The sequence below is a fragment of the Panthera pardus genome, unplaced genomic scaffold (genome assembly GCF_024362965.1).
Source record: "Panthera pardus isolate Hobbes unplaced genomic scaffold, ASM2436296v1 HiC_scaffold_7, whole genome shotgun sequence".
Taxonomy (NCBI): domain Eukaryota; kingdom Metazoa; phylum Chordata; class Mammalia; order Carnivora; family Felidae; genus Panthera; species Panthera pardus.
Genome location: NW_026527002.1, coordinates 28522343 through 28537060, shown reverse-complemented (window position 1 = coordinate 28537060; position 14718 = coordinate 28522343). Strand labels below are relative to the sequence as shown.

The 14718-nt window shown below is 39.9% G+C and overlaps 1 long non-coding RNA gene across 2 annotated transcripts in view; it reads left to right on the top strand.

Moving 5' to 3' along the window:
- Positions 1-14718, top strand: part of LOC128775304 (uncharacterized) — a 31378-nt gene that overhangs the window by 16298 nt on the left and 362 nt on the right. For both annotated transcript variants that reach the window (XR_008419938.1, XR_008419937.1), the window contains exon 2: positions 3762-4100. This is a non-coding gene — a long non-coding RNA (uncharacterized LOC128775304). The remainder of the gene's footprint in view (positions 1-3761; positions 4101-14718) is intronic.

Below are 14718 nucleotides of genomic sequence, written 5' to 3'. Positions count from 1 at the left end.
AAGACCTCGATGTAAGACAGGAAGCCATCAAAATCCTTGAGGAGAAAGCAGGAAAAAACCTCTTTGATCTTGCCCGCAGCAACTTCTTACTCAACGTGTCTCTGGAGGCAAGGGAAACAAAAGCAAAAATGAACTACTGGGGCCTCATCAAGATAAAAAGCTTCTGCACAGCAAAGGAAACAATCAGCAAAACTAAAAGGCAACCAACAGAATGTGAGAAGATATTTGCAAATGACATGTCAGATAAAGGGTTTGTATCCAAAATCTATAAAGAACTTATCAACCTCAACACCCAAAAAACAAATAATCCAGTGAAGAAATGGGCATAAGACATGAATAGACACTTCTTCAAGGAAGACATCCAGATGGCCAACTGACACATGAAAAAATGCCCAACATCACTCATCATCAGGGAAATACAAATCAAAACCACAATGAGATACCACCTTACACCTGTCAGAATGGCTTACATTAACAACTCAGGCAACAACAGATGTTGGCGAGGATGTGGAGAAAGAGGATCTCTTTTGCATTGTTGGTGGGAATGCAAGCTGGTGCAGCCACTCTGGAAAACAGTATGGAGGTTCCTCAAAAAACTAAAAATAGAACTACCCTACGACCCAGCAATTGCACTACTAGGCATTTATCCACGGAATACAGGTGTGCTGTTTCGAAGGGACATGTTTATAGCAGCACTATCAACAATAGCCAAAGTATGGAAAGAGCCCAAATGTCCATCGAGGGATGAATGGATAAAGAAGATGTGGTATATATATATATATATATATATATATATATATATATATATATATATACATACACACACACACACACACACACACACACACACACACACACAATGGAGTATTACTCGGCAATCAAAAAGAATGAAATCTTGCCATTTGCAACTACGTGGATGGAACTGGAGGGTATTATGCCAAGTGAAATTAGTCGGAGAAAGACAAAAATCATATGACTTCACTCATATGAGGACTTTAAGAGACAAAACAGACGAACATAAGGGAAGGGAAACAAAAATAACATAAAAACAGGGAGGGGGACAAAACAGAAGAGACTCATAAATATGGAGAACAAACTGAGGGTTCCTGGAGGGGTTGTGGGAGGGGGGGATGGGCTAAATGGGTAAGGGGCACTAAGGAATCTACTCCTGAAATCATTGTTTCACTATATGCTAACTAATTTGGATGTAAATTTTAAAAAATCAAAAATAAAATAAAAAAAGAAGACATCTTAATATACCTTCACTATCAAATAATTATCTACTACTCATTTTGTGTGGAATTCTGTCCCAAGTTCATAATACAATGCTATGGTGACTGTGACTTTGCCAGCTCTGCAGGGAAAACAAGAGTGGTAGTGGTCATAGCGATAATAATTCCTTATTATATTTGTAAAGCACTTTTAAAACTTAAAAAGTACTTTCAAAAATAGATGCTTTCAAGAGTCTCATGATTTCTAAAAGGCAAGTTTTACTATTTCCTTTTTGATGAGAACTCTAGGGATGACAGGCTGCTTTGCCCCAGGCACATGCCTAAATGACATACCCGAAATACATCTCCTGATTGAAAATTTCATGCCTTGTCCATTACCCTGGTCTCTGGGAGTGTCCTTCCCAACATGGTCTGAAAAGTGGCTTGCAAACCACTTCCAGTAGAGTGCCTCGGCTGTGGGCAGCTGGCACATGTGCATTAGGCAGTGAGTCCGGAAACAGTGTGCTGAGCTCTGGAGTTATTTTGAGGTCAAAAGCCAGATCTTATGCTGCACCTTAAGCTTCCACAGAGGGAACTGGAGATTACTTCGATGGGGTTTGGAGTCAAGTTTTGCTGAAGGTCATTGTATTGTGTAGCCTGCTTGAAACTGTATTCTGGGTAATAGCTGCAAATTCTTCACATAATTATGTTAGGCTCTTCTATTTTATTTTTAGTTGCAGTGGTGTAAAAAAAAATAACCAACATTTCCCTTTGACGTTTTCCTGTGCAAACGTAGTAGTCTCTCTTCTCTCTCCAAATTTGATAGCCTGTATTCATTTGTTTCCAGGAATTTTTCTTTATACAATATAAATTCATTCCCACAGACTTGAGATAATTACACTTTAGGCAGCCCTCTTCCTTTGTAATTATTTACCAGTTTCTTATCATTTTCTCAGGATGTACATAATTAGTCAAATAAATACACTTAATACTCCCCTCATTTTCATATAAGTTTACATGCTGTTTTAAATGTGCAAAAATTGTTCAGAGGACTCCTAATTTTGCATTCACTTATTTATGATTGTAAGTATTATTGTAGGATCCCACCGATGTTTCTCATATGTTTAATTCTCATTAAAAAATAATATTTAAATTTAAAATTCAGTGAAATTTGTGTTTGGTTTTATTTTGAAATATAGTCATATTTCCAATCTCCTCCTCCCTTCCTACTTATATCCCATGCATTCATTAATACAAACTGTCTGATTTCTCAGCAATATTATTTTTAGAAGTTTTGAATAGATTAAGGATTAAAATGGTAGAATAAGACAGATGACATTTTACTACACATACACCCATTGTGGCTCATCGCAATGATAATATACAGTGAAGCATTTTATAAACAAGCTACTGTACGTTATTCATTCTAAGACAGACATTTTTTCACACTTTACCATTATTGGAATTGAGACATGTCCTACAAACATGTGGTAAGAAAGCATAGTTTAATTAGCAGTGTTTTTTCCATTATTTATTTATTTATTATTTTTTTAATTTGAGAGAGAGAGAGCGAGCATGAACAGGGGAGAGGTGCAGAGGGAGAAACTTAAGCAGGCTCTAAGCTCAGCACACAGCCGGGCGCAGGGTTCAATCCCATGACCCTGGGATCACGACCTGAGCCAAAGTCAAGATTTGGACGCTCAACCAACCAACTGAGCCACTTAGGCGCCCCAGCAGTGTTTTTTTCTATTTCGACAGTCTGATGTAAAATAAGGCTGCATCTTCAATTTGGTAGCATCTTAGATTCAATTAAATACAATATATACCAAGGCTATTCTACATGCTTTATAGATTTCCTTGCCTAATCCTCTAAGCAATCCCATGATATAGGCAAAATTATTCTCCACATTGGACAGGAGGATAGAGTAAGGAACCTGCCCCCATTGTGGCATGCTGATAACAACTAGTTCTCACAAGAGTTGGGGGAAACCTTTGATTTGTAGCATTTGCTAATTTCCATGGCATTAATATCCTCATATGGCCAACTTCAAGCTACCAACATGAAGTCACTGAACACAGGATTAGGAAGATGTACACAAAATTGGCTCTTGTGAGCAGGGGTGAGCTGGCCCAGGCACACCACTTACATTATATGTTCTTCCTGGGTAGCCTTTATCAAAACTATGGCTTTAATATCACTCATATACCAAATACTACAATATCCAATTCTGCATTGGTCATCTCCACTTGGAAGCCCTACCAGCTCCTCCAGTCTGATAGATAAATTGTACCTTCCTTACTATTGACAATCTCCTTGAGGATCATTACTGAATACAGGAGAAGGAATCTAAAAAAAAAAATCTAGGATTTTGAGAATATGGTGGTTAAGCACTGTGAAGGGTGTGAGACTTTATCCTGCTTACAAGCTAGCAAATTAGCCTGCCACAGTTTTGTGGATATTGTTACAATATTCCTGGATCAGAGACCAAGGGCTTTATTATCCACAGAGAAACAGTAGCCATAGTACTGACATTTCTTTTTTTTTTTCAGCAGGGGCAACAGTCTGAATCCCAACTCCCACCGGATGATATAGAGGCCTGCACGTACAGCAGGTGGCATTACAGGAGAAGAAACCTGAGTTTGGGGCACCCACATCTTACATGGGCAGTAACTTTGCCTGACTTTTGCCTTCGAGGGAAACACTATCTACAAGGCTGTAAGCAAATCTACCCTTTGCTTCAGAGGAAACACTCTACTCTCTCTGTCTTCCAAGAGTGCTCACTATACAGTCATCTTTGAAAGGACAGTCTGGAACAAGATGTGCAGAAACATGAGAGACCCGCGGAGAAGTTTCCGATGAGTATTGCACTCTGTCAGCCACCTACCGAGGTGAGGGCTGACTCCATTTAATCTGTCTCTCACAGCATTTAATTAAGGCTGCTATCCACAGCATTCCAATTGCAGCGGGTTGGGGCAAATCTGCACAATCATACCTCCAGGATCCTGGATACAACTAGCAAAACAAATTCCAAAAGCCATCAGAGTCTTACATAGCCATATGGCTTTCTCCTTTAGTTTCTGTATTGACTTTTCCACTTGGCCTTAGGTATTAACACAGGTACAGTATTACACGCCACACGGACTCTGCCTTGGTCTGTAAAGAAGACATCTAGGGTAACTTATCCATGACAGCCCTGGCCAGTGAACTGAAGATGACCTGAATACCTTCCAGGGTCAAGGTGGTGTCAGTGATCACTCCACTAGAGTCAGGGACAATTTTTTTTTTTTTAAATTTTAATGCTGATCAATTTTTTTTTCTTTTTTAAAAAATATAATTTATTGTCAGATTGGCTTACATACAACACCCAGTGCTCATCCCAACAAGTGCCCTCCTTAATGCCCATCACCCATTACCCCCCCATCCACCCTCACACTGTTCTCTGTATTTAAGAGTCTCTTATGGTTTGCCTCCCGCCCTCTCTGTAATTATTTTTTCCCCTTCCCCTCCCCCATGGTCTTCTGTTAAGTTTCTCAAATCCACATATGAGTGAAAACATATACCTGTCCTTTTCTGACTTATTTCACTCAGCATAATACCCTCCAGTTCTATCCATGTTGCTGCAAATGGCAGGATTTCATTCTTTCTCATTGCCAAGTAGTATTCCGTTGTATATATAAACCACAAGTTCTTTATCCATTCATCAGTTGATGGACATTTAGGCTCTTTCCATCATTTGGCTATTGTTGAGAGTGCTGCTATAAACATTGGGGTACAAGTGCCCCTATGCATCAATACTCCTGTATCCCTTGGGTAAATTCCTAGCAGTGCTATTGCTGGGTCATAGGGTAGATCTATTTTTAATTTTTTGAGGAACCTCCACACTGTTTTCCAGAGCAGCTGCATGAGTTTGCATTCCCACCAACAGTGCAAGAGGGTTCCCGTTTCTCTGCATCCTCGTCAGCATCTGTTGTTTCCTGAGTTGTTCATTTTAGCCACTCTGACAGGTGTGAGGTTATATCTCTGTGTGGTTGTGATTTGTATTTTCAGGAACAAGTTTTGAATCATCTTTTCTAATCTAATAGGATGACTTACACCATAGGGATCACATCAATAATAAGTCAGTTAACCCTCTGGAAATTTTCCTGAGATAACAAAGCCTCATTTTGGAGAGATCTCTGCTGCTGCCTGAGGGCTACATGACTTACTTATGGTGTTTCCTTAAATAATTAAAGGTCTCTTATGTTTACCCCTAATGTGCAAAGCAGCAAGATTTTTGGAGAGAGGCAAGTGAATGCCCAGTTTCCATATAGGAAGCACAGTCCCAGGGGCATAGAGGGTGCCCCTGGAAAGAAAATGTTGTTTATAATTGTTGGGACCCCTAAATCTGGTTCTAGTCAGAGGGGCAACAGTGCAGCTGGTGTGGTCTCCCAGCTGTCTGGCAGGTTTCAGAGCTCCCAGTTCAGTTTGAGTAATTGAGTCCAGGAATTCCTTTGGAGGGACTACCTAAGAGCAGTCAGCCCAACCTGTCCAGTTTGTTCATACAACCAGTCGAGTGGCATTTTTCTGCCCCGTTGAATGACGGAGTGATAGCTACAGAAGTGTGAGTGAAGAAGACATCCAGTGGTATGGACAGGATTTTTGTTTTTGTTTTTGCCTGGGCATTATAGACACCGAGGCCATCTTCTGCCATTCCCAATAGATTTCTTGACAGGATTAAAGGGAATAGTGCCCAAAGAGTGGCGAGAGCTGTCTGGGGGAGAATATGAGACTTAACAGTTAAATTTAAGACACTTGCAAGAGTTTGAGAGAGGTTTTGTGAACTCCAGTACAGTTCTGAAACAAAAAGATCATTAATGTCCTTTCTTTCCCATGGCCCTTGGATCTTAAGATGTTCCCTCTACTGCCAAAAAATCAATGTGCTCCATTCTATTAGCTACAAATATGCCTTTATCCAATCATCCTCTACTTATATTTCTTTGTTTTTTAATGTTTTTATTTATTTTTTAGAAGGAGATACAGTACGAGTGGGGAAGGGGCAGAGAGAGGGACACACAGAATCTGAAGCAGGCTCTGAATCTGAGTTATCAGCACAGAGCCTGAGGTGGGGCTGGAACCCACGGACTGTGAGATAATGACCTGAGCTGAAGTCGGACACTTAACCAACTGAGCCACCCAAGTGCCCCTACTTGTATTTAGACCTTTAATCCAGAAGGGGAAGATGCAAGAAGGACAAGAGTATTTTGTTTTTTAGAACAGTTTAGCAATTTAGCAAAATTGAGAAGAAGGTACAGAGAATTCCGTATTTCTCCTACCCTCACATATGCATAACCTCTCTCATTACAAGTAAATTTTTCAAAATTTACAGGGACCCATTATGACCCTACTTTGGCCCACATGTCTAATGTTGGGGGACATGATGAGCAGTGTACTCAAACAAGTGGTCATTAGCCTTACGATCTAAGCCATATCAATCTAAAGGGGTAGCTGCCACTTTTTGTGTGTGTAAAGATACTACTAAGTCCAAGCTGGTTGTATTCTTGAATACACCATTTGCATTTCATCAGTGAGGCTTATTGGGCCCCTTCCTACACTGTTAGTCATTGAGTCCATGTTGACCCTGCTCAAAATGAGAAGATCAGGCAAACAGTTCCAAGCCTCTATAGGTCAGGCATTCAGTTTCTTTAGGAGCCAAATTATTGGTTCTTAGTTGCTTAAAGTCAGAGGGGCAACAGTTCCAAGACCAAAGGGGTGTCTCCACGTAGAGGCTGCCTCCCTTATCAAAGGCTCCAGTTGGTGACATCATCAAAGAGACTTATGCCAGAAAGTTGTTATTAGGGTTGTGGGCTCCAAAGAAACTAGTATGTCTGGCTTCTCTCCACCATGATAATCTCCTCTGAACTTTATGATCATTCATAGTACAAGCACGTGACATATCCATACTGATTACACATCATCCCTGGAAAACACAACAGTACATTGAGTAGCCCATAGGGTTCTACCCAGAAGATCACATTAGCTTCTTTTCCCTATCTTGAACAATGCCCAAGGCTCATTAGCTTCATCAAGACCCAATTATACCTGAATTCTACTTTTCTCCTCTTATTTCCAGTCATATGAACCAGTAATTACCTTTTTTATGTAAACTTCCTTCAATTGGGTTTCTATCACTTGTAATTAAAAGAGTACTGATGAATACAGTAGAAATTTGTAAGATATGCTAAGAAGTATGGTTTAAATCTTGAAAGCCATGTGTAGATTTTAGTGAAAGATTTTAGTCACATGATTGATACACTCAGCATATTTGGCTTTCTCTGGTTAGTACTGCTTTAGAAACAGGGACAAAAAATAGGGAAGCTGGCAGTCATTGACCAAGTCCTGACTGTTCTTGTGCTGTTTGCTGCAGAGATTTGTGATTTGCAATGATTTGGCTTCTTGAACTGGTTGTGGTTCAGAGTTCTGTTGTCATATGTAATCCGACCATTGTCCATTTCTATACTCAGTCTCTCAGGCCTGTCTTGTGGTCATTCTCTCACTTTTGAGAAGTTAACCAACTCAGGATATGCTTGAGATCCAGATCTTTACCCAATCTCCAAGAGAGAATTGCCCAGTTGTCTCCATAGCCAAGTGTATTGAGAGATCATCTGGCAAGAGAGTGATTGAGAAGATGCATTTAAAACAGGAGAAAATAAGGTGGACCAATATCACAACTACTCTGACAACAACAAGAACAATTACTGTTGCCTGTAAGATACTTCAACACCAATAACTCCAATTGCCCACCCCAGGACAAGAGAACAAATCCCATAGGCCTTGAGGATCAACCTTAGAAAGTCAAGTAGCTTTTTTTCCTACAAAGGATGCTTAGTCTTTTTATTTTACCTGCTTTATTGGCCCAAGTGCAGCAAGCAGTATTAGTGATAATACAAATGGCCCCATATCTAGACAACAGGAAATCTAGAGTCATGCTATTGTCTCTCTCTACTTGTGTCAAAGAGTTGTGACTGATCCGTATCCATCAAGGGCAGAGGTGGTGTTATTAATAATTTTTGCCAGAATTGGTGATATGTTTCTTACAGTCTTTTTTATTTGTACAATTCCCATCATTGGAAACATTGCTCTGATTGTTCACAGAAGCAATGAGTCTCCAGTAAATTAAGGGTAAGCCTTTGTTGTCCACTAGTCTTGTTTAAAAGTCAAAATCATTCTTTTTCCTTTTACTTTGAAAGTGATCAAATATTTTTCATCTCTGGGAATTATAGGATCTTTGTCATCAGTGTTCTGTATTTAATAAGTATGTGCTGTGTTCTGGGCCCTCAGTGAGCCCTTCAAATCTGAAAATTATGTCATTCCACTTGGAGAAATTTCTTGAATTATTTCCTGGTGATTTCCTTCTGTTTCCTCCTTCTCTTTCTTGAGCTTTTTTTTTTTTTTTTTTTTTTTTTTGATATTGGATTGCTGGGATTAGACTTCTAATTTCCTTATATTTTCTCCTCTGTTTTCCAGCTGTTTGTTTTTTGTTCTGCTTTCTAGGAAATTCGCTTCACTTTATATTCCATGGAGTGACTTAACATAAATGTATCATTTTACAGTTATAAGGATCAGAAGTCTAATGTGAGTCTTACCGAACTAAAGTCAAGATATCTGGAGGGCTATGTTCCTTTCTGGGGGATCTTGGGAGGAATTTTTCTTTGCCTATTCAGGTTGTTGGCAGAGTTCAGTTTCATGTGATTGTAGAATTGCATTTTGTAGTTGGTCTGTGAATGTAGGTCTGCATTTTCTTGATGGCTCTCAGTTAAGGGCTTTTCTAGCTTCTAGATGCTACCCACATTTCTTGGTTCATGACTCCTTTCCTCCATCTTCAAAGCCAGCAACAGTGAATGGAGTCCTTCTCATACTTCTAATCTCTCCTGCCTCTTCTTCTATCATGGCATCTCTCAGTCTCCTGTTGGAAAAGTTTCCAGCTTTTAAGAGCTCATGTAACTAGATTGGGCCCACCTAACAATACAGGATAATCTCCCCATCTTAAAACCTCTAGTCACATCTGTTAAGTCCCTTTTGTTTATGTTTAGGATTTAGACATCTTTGGGAACCCTTATTCTGCCTACCACAGGAATTATAATGTCCACTATTATATATTTAATTTCTAAGAACTCTTTGTTCTTGGAACATTCCTTTGTATAGCAAATTTTTGTTTCATGTTTGGGATGTCTTTACTTCTCTCTCTGAATGTAATAATGATAGTTTTATTTTTTTTATTTATTTAAAAAAAATTTTTTTTTTTTAACGTTTATTTATTTTTGAGACAGAGAGAGACAGAGCATGAACAGGTGAGGAGCAGAGAGAGAGGGAGACACAGAATCTGAAACAGGCTCCAGGCTCTGAGCTGTCAGCACAGAGCCCGACGTGGGGCTCGAACTCACGGACCGTGAGATTATGACCTGAGCCGAAGTCGGACGCTTAACCAACCAAGCCACCCAGGAGCCCCAATAATGATAGTTTTAAAAAATGTCTTCTCCCTGTATAGTTTGTTTTTTGTAAGTTGCCTCTTTGTTATGTTTATTTTGGTCCTTGTCTTCCATTAGGAAACTATCTGTTGGTTTGTGGCTGCCTACAATGGGCAATAAACAGCTGATTGTTTTTTCTGGGTTCCTGGACAAGACTTGTAGGGCCTGGGTTTGAGGGTAAGGTGATCTGGCTTACTCAATATCAATATTTTGGGTTTTTTTTTTTGTTTTGTTTTTTTCTTGGGGTGGTCAAATTCTTGAGAGATGGATCTTTCAATCCCCTGCTTTCCAGGTATTTGGGTATTCCTACTTTTATAGGCCTGGCTGTCCACATTCTGGGAACCAAGGAAGGGGAATGTGGGAAATCTTAGCATTCATGATGTGAACAGCTAATGAATTTCTCTGCTTACAACAGTAAATCACCTTCATGTGCATTTACTGTTCTGTACCAAGGGATTGTCCAGTTTTCTTTCCCAAAGAAATCACCTCAGGGGCGCCTGGGTGGCTCAGCCAGTTGAGTGACCGACTTTGGCTCAGATCATGATCTCACAGTTTGTGGGTTTGAGCCCCGCGTCAGGCTCTGTGCAGACAGCTCAGAGCCTGGAGACTGCTTCTGATTCTGTGTCTCCCTCTCTCTTTGACCCCCCCCCCCCCCCCCCCGCACTCATGCTCTGTCTCAGAAATAAATATACATTAAAAAAAATTAAAAAAAAAAAAAAAGAAATCATCTCAGTCTTCTGTGCAGATCTGGGGAAGGAATTGAAACAAATTCCTTCTTAGGTAGACTTTCAACCAATCTTCCCGTTTGGAACCTCGCTTTCTGTATCCACAGATACCTGGTGCCCAGTGCTAAGGGTTTGGAAATTCTGTAGTAGAATTGGGTTCTTCTTGGCTTTCCCCACTACTAGCTTAGCAACCAGCTTCCTCAGATGTGCGAGGTCAATTATCATTAGGTAGCCTCTCGAATTCTCTTCGTCCTTGTGGACTTATCCTTTTATTGTAATTTTAGTAGCACTGGGAGGGGATAAGAATAGATGAATGTTCATTCAGACCATTGACTTGTGTATATTAAAAGGGTGAACTTTATGGTAGGAGAATTATATCTCAAAAAAATAAATTTCTAAAATGAATGAATGTGTGCAATGTGCCATATTTATCCCAACACGAGCCTCCTAATTTTGGAGATTTGAATAGTGAGCCTGGTGATGGTTTTAAGTGATTACTTTTAAGTGAGAGTTCAGCTAAATCTGCTTAGGTGTTCTGAGTTGTGTCTGGCCTTGCACAGTTGTGTTTTGGTGACAGTGACACAGACTTTGATTCCTCAGCCCTGACCTTGGGCACTTGCCATTCTAGCCTCTACCATTTCTAGAAGAGGAACACTGGTGCCCTGGAAAACTAACCATCCTTGCAGGGATGAAATGGCCTGCAAGTCATTGAGTCAAATGCCAGTTAAAAACATGTATAAATGTTGTTAATCACTTTGTTATTGACTCTACATATAATTAATGCAATTTATACCATACAGTCGTCTAAAGAATAGATGAAAATATTTGCAAATACTGATGGTGGAGAGTCCAGGAGGAAAACGATAGTGGCTCCCATCCCCACCCAGGTCATATGATGTAATTTGATAAACACACAGAATTCAAAATGGCTTGAAAAAAATACAAGGAAGATTAAGTGGTCTACGACTTTTCTTAATATAGCCCAAATCAATAATGTGAGATCACTTCCTGTTAACATTCAGGGATTTACATGTCTGTCTTCCATTAGTGTGAAGTACTCTTTCCTGCCAGTACCCATTTTTACACATTTGAAGACTTATTTCATACTCGCAGTCAGTCTTTTACATAGCTGAGAGAATACAAGTTGGTCATAATATTTTCTTAAGTGATTAAATATTAAACACCAGACATTACATCAATATTTCTCCAAAACTTGTTTTTGATTTCTTGGGCTTCCTAACCCTCACCTTATGTATCTAGTTTGCCTGCACAGTTTAAGCAGTAAGCGTCTTGTCTTTCTGCTGGAATATGATCACTTTTTCAAAGTTGTGGTATCATATGCCTTCAGTTATTTGACCAATCAGGGAGCCAGAACTGCCCTTAGAAACATTTTGGATTGAGAGAGTTAGCAAATAAAAGGAGACCCCATTAAGGATTTCAGCTAAATAACACTCTCTCCCTTCTCTCTCTCTCTCTCTCTCTCTCTCTACATATATATATACATGTATATATATGTACATATATACATATACGTGTGTATATATATATACATGTATATATATATACATGTATATATATATACACACGTATATGTATATATACATGTATATATACATGTGTATATATATATATATATATTTTTTTTTTTTTTTAGTACAAGCATGTTGTTAAGTATTGCAGGGGATATACTTATACTAGAAATGATCTGTTGTTTACCTGAAATTCAAATTGAACTGGGTGTCCCATATCTTATCTGGCAACCCTAGACACAAGCTACTGGGGAGTCTCCTTACTGGGCCCTTTTAGAGACTGCTCACCTGTGCCTCACCTGAGGGTGAGGAGTCCTTGGAGCCAAGTGGACATACCCATCCATTCCTGTCTCCCCTTTATATAGACCATACACTGGGTACCTGCAGCTGCAACATCTCCCACCTGAACCTATGTGTTCAGGGTCTTTGACCTTTTCCCCAAGAGGGTCCTTTTGAGTGCAACCCTGGTCCAGAAGTATGACCATGGGGTAGCTGATGGGAAAGGGTAGATAGAGAAGGGATATATACCCAGGATACTCCTACAGAGAAGCTTGGATCTAGGACAGAGCCCTAGGTGAAAAGACTGAGTCAGAAGAGAAAGCCAGGGCCTCCATTTGTACCCTTGCCCCAGGCCCCACAAATGTGAAGAGTGGGCCTGCAGAGAGCATCAGACCATACACGTATTTTGTGTGCTTTCTGCTCTCTGATGGGGGAATGGGTACAATGAGGGCAGAGTGTAGAAGTTTCCACTTGTAATATAGAGCTTCTATTTCTAACCTTTCCAATATTTTTATTTACTTCAATTCATTTGCTTTTGGGGAAACTATAAATTTCACCAATGGATAGGTATTTGAAAAAAATTTTTTAATATTTATTTTTTTGTTAATGTTTATTTTGTTTGTTTTTAATGTTATTTTTGAGAGAGAGAAAGAGTGAGAGAGAGCAAGCACGGGGGAGGGGCAGAGAGAGAGGGAGACACAGAATCTGGAAACAGGCTCCAGGCTCTGAGCTGTGAGCACAGAGCACAATGCAGGGCTCGCGTTTACAGACCACGAGATGATGACCTGAGCCCAAGTCGTACACTTAACCGACTGAGCCACCCAGGCGCCCCTTGAAATGAAACTTAAAAAAAAAAAATCCATGTCACCATTAACAACAACAACACAACAAAGGAAATCTAGTGTTTCTCTCCTGTACTGAGTGAGCCTTTTAAGGGATGATTCAGCTAAATGCACCCAGGTGCTCTGTTTACGTGCTAGCTACTCTCCAGAGATTCCTCAGAGTGCTAAAACATAAGTTCTGTTTATATCAGAAGTCACAGTGTGAGTTGTAAGTGCAGATTCTGTTTGTCAGGAAAGAAAAATTAAGTAGAAAGAAAACACAAGAGAAAAGCAGGCTTCTGTGGAAATATCACGTATGAGGCGGTTTATGGTATGAACAGTGCTTATTTAACCTCATAGAGAAAAGGAAGTTAATATTTGCGTAAGGCTGAGGATTACATGAACCTAACTACATCGGTACAGGGCAGACAGGCGGTTTTTAAATGGCATGTTGTATCACTTAGGGTTTCTTTTGGCCCCATGTAGCGGGAACCCAACTATAGTGGCTTAAAAAAGTCAGGTGTTTACTTTATTCCTGTAAGAAGCTCCACAATGCCACTGAAGACCCAGGTTCTTTCTGTCTTTCTATTCTGCCATCATTGGCTTGTGGCTTTCTTCCTCATGCTTGCAAGATGGCTGCTGCCCTTCTCACAGGAAGAGGGAGAGTAAAGAGCAAAATAACGTTGCCAAGTCTGTCCTCTTTTAAAATGATTTCTTGGGGAGCCTGGGTGGTTCAGTGGGTTGAGCCTCCAACTCCCAATTTCTGCTCAGGTCACGATCCCAGCTTATGGGATCCACCCCCACCTAGGGCTCCGTGCTGAGAGTGGAGTCTGCTTGGGATTCTCTCACTCTCTCTGCCCCTCCCCTGCTTGCAGTCTCTCTCTCTAAAATAATAATTAAAAAAATTCTCGAAGATTCCAGTTAGCAAGCTTTGCACATATCTCATTGGTCGTTAATGTGTCAGAGAGCCCTGCCCAGCCCAAGGGAGCCTGAAGTGGCCAGTGTTTCAGCTGGACACATGCTATCCCAAATAATATTTGGGTTCTTTTAGGAAGGAAAATAGGAAAACTGGATATTGGGTTGGCTGTTACCCATCTCTGTCCCAGACGTGAACAAGCATATAAATTCTTCAAAAAAAAAAGAAGGCATTTATTTTTCTTCCAACATATAGTTAAAGTCATCACCATATAGCAAGTTAAATAGATAAAAATTGAGTAAATAGTATTTTCAACCAACACTATTTTCAAGTGCTATTTATTTGTCCACAAGTTAGTCTATAGGTTGAGAGATTATCTCTCCAAATGTTTATTTCTCTACAATAGATGTAAATAGCAGGCAGTGAACAATTCTTTACCACATTAAAGAACCTTTTTCCAATGCCAAAATTTACCTTGCTGTTAAATTTTAAAAATCATGTAAAAATTATTTTAGGTTTATTTAGAGAGAGAGAGAGAGAGAGGGTGAGTACACTCAAGGAAGAGGCAGAGAGAGAGAAAGAGAGAGGGAGAGAGAGAATCCCAAGCAGGCTCTATGCTGCCATCAGCACAGAGGCAGACTTGGGGCTAGATCTCACCAATCATGAGATCATGACCTGAGCCAAAATCAAGAGTCTGATGTTTAATGGACCGAGCCACTCAGGAGCCCAAAA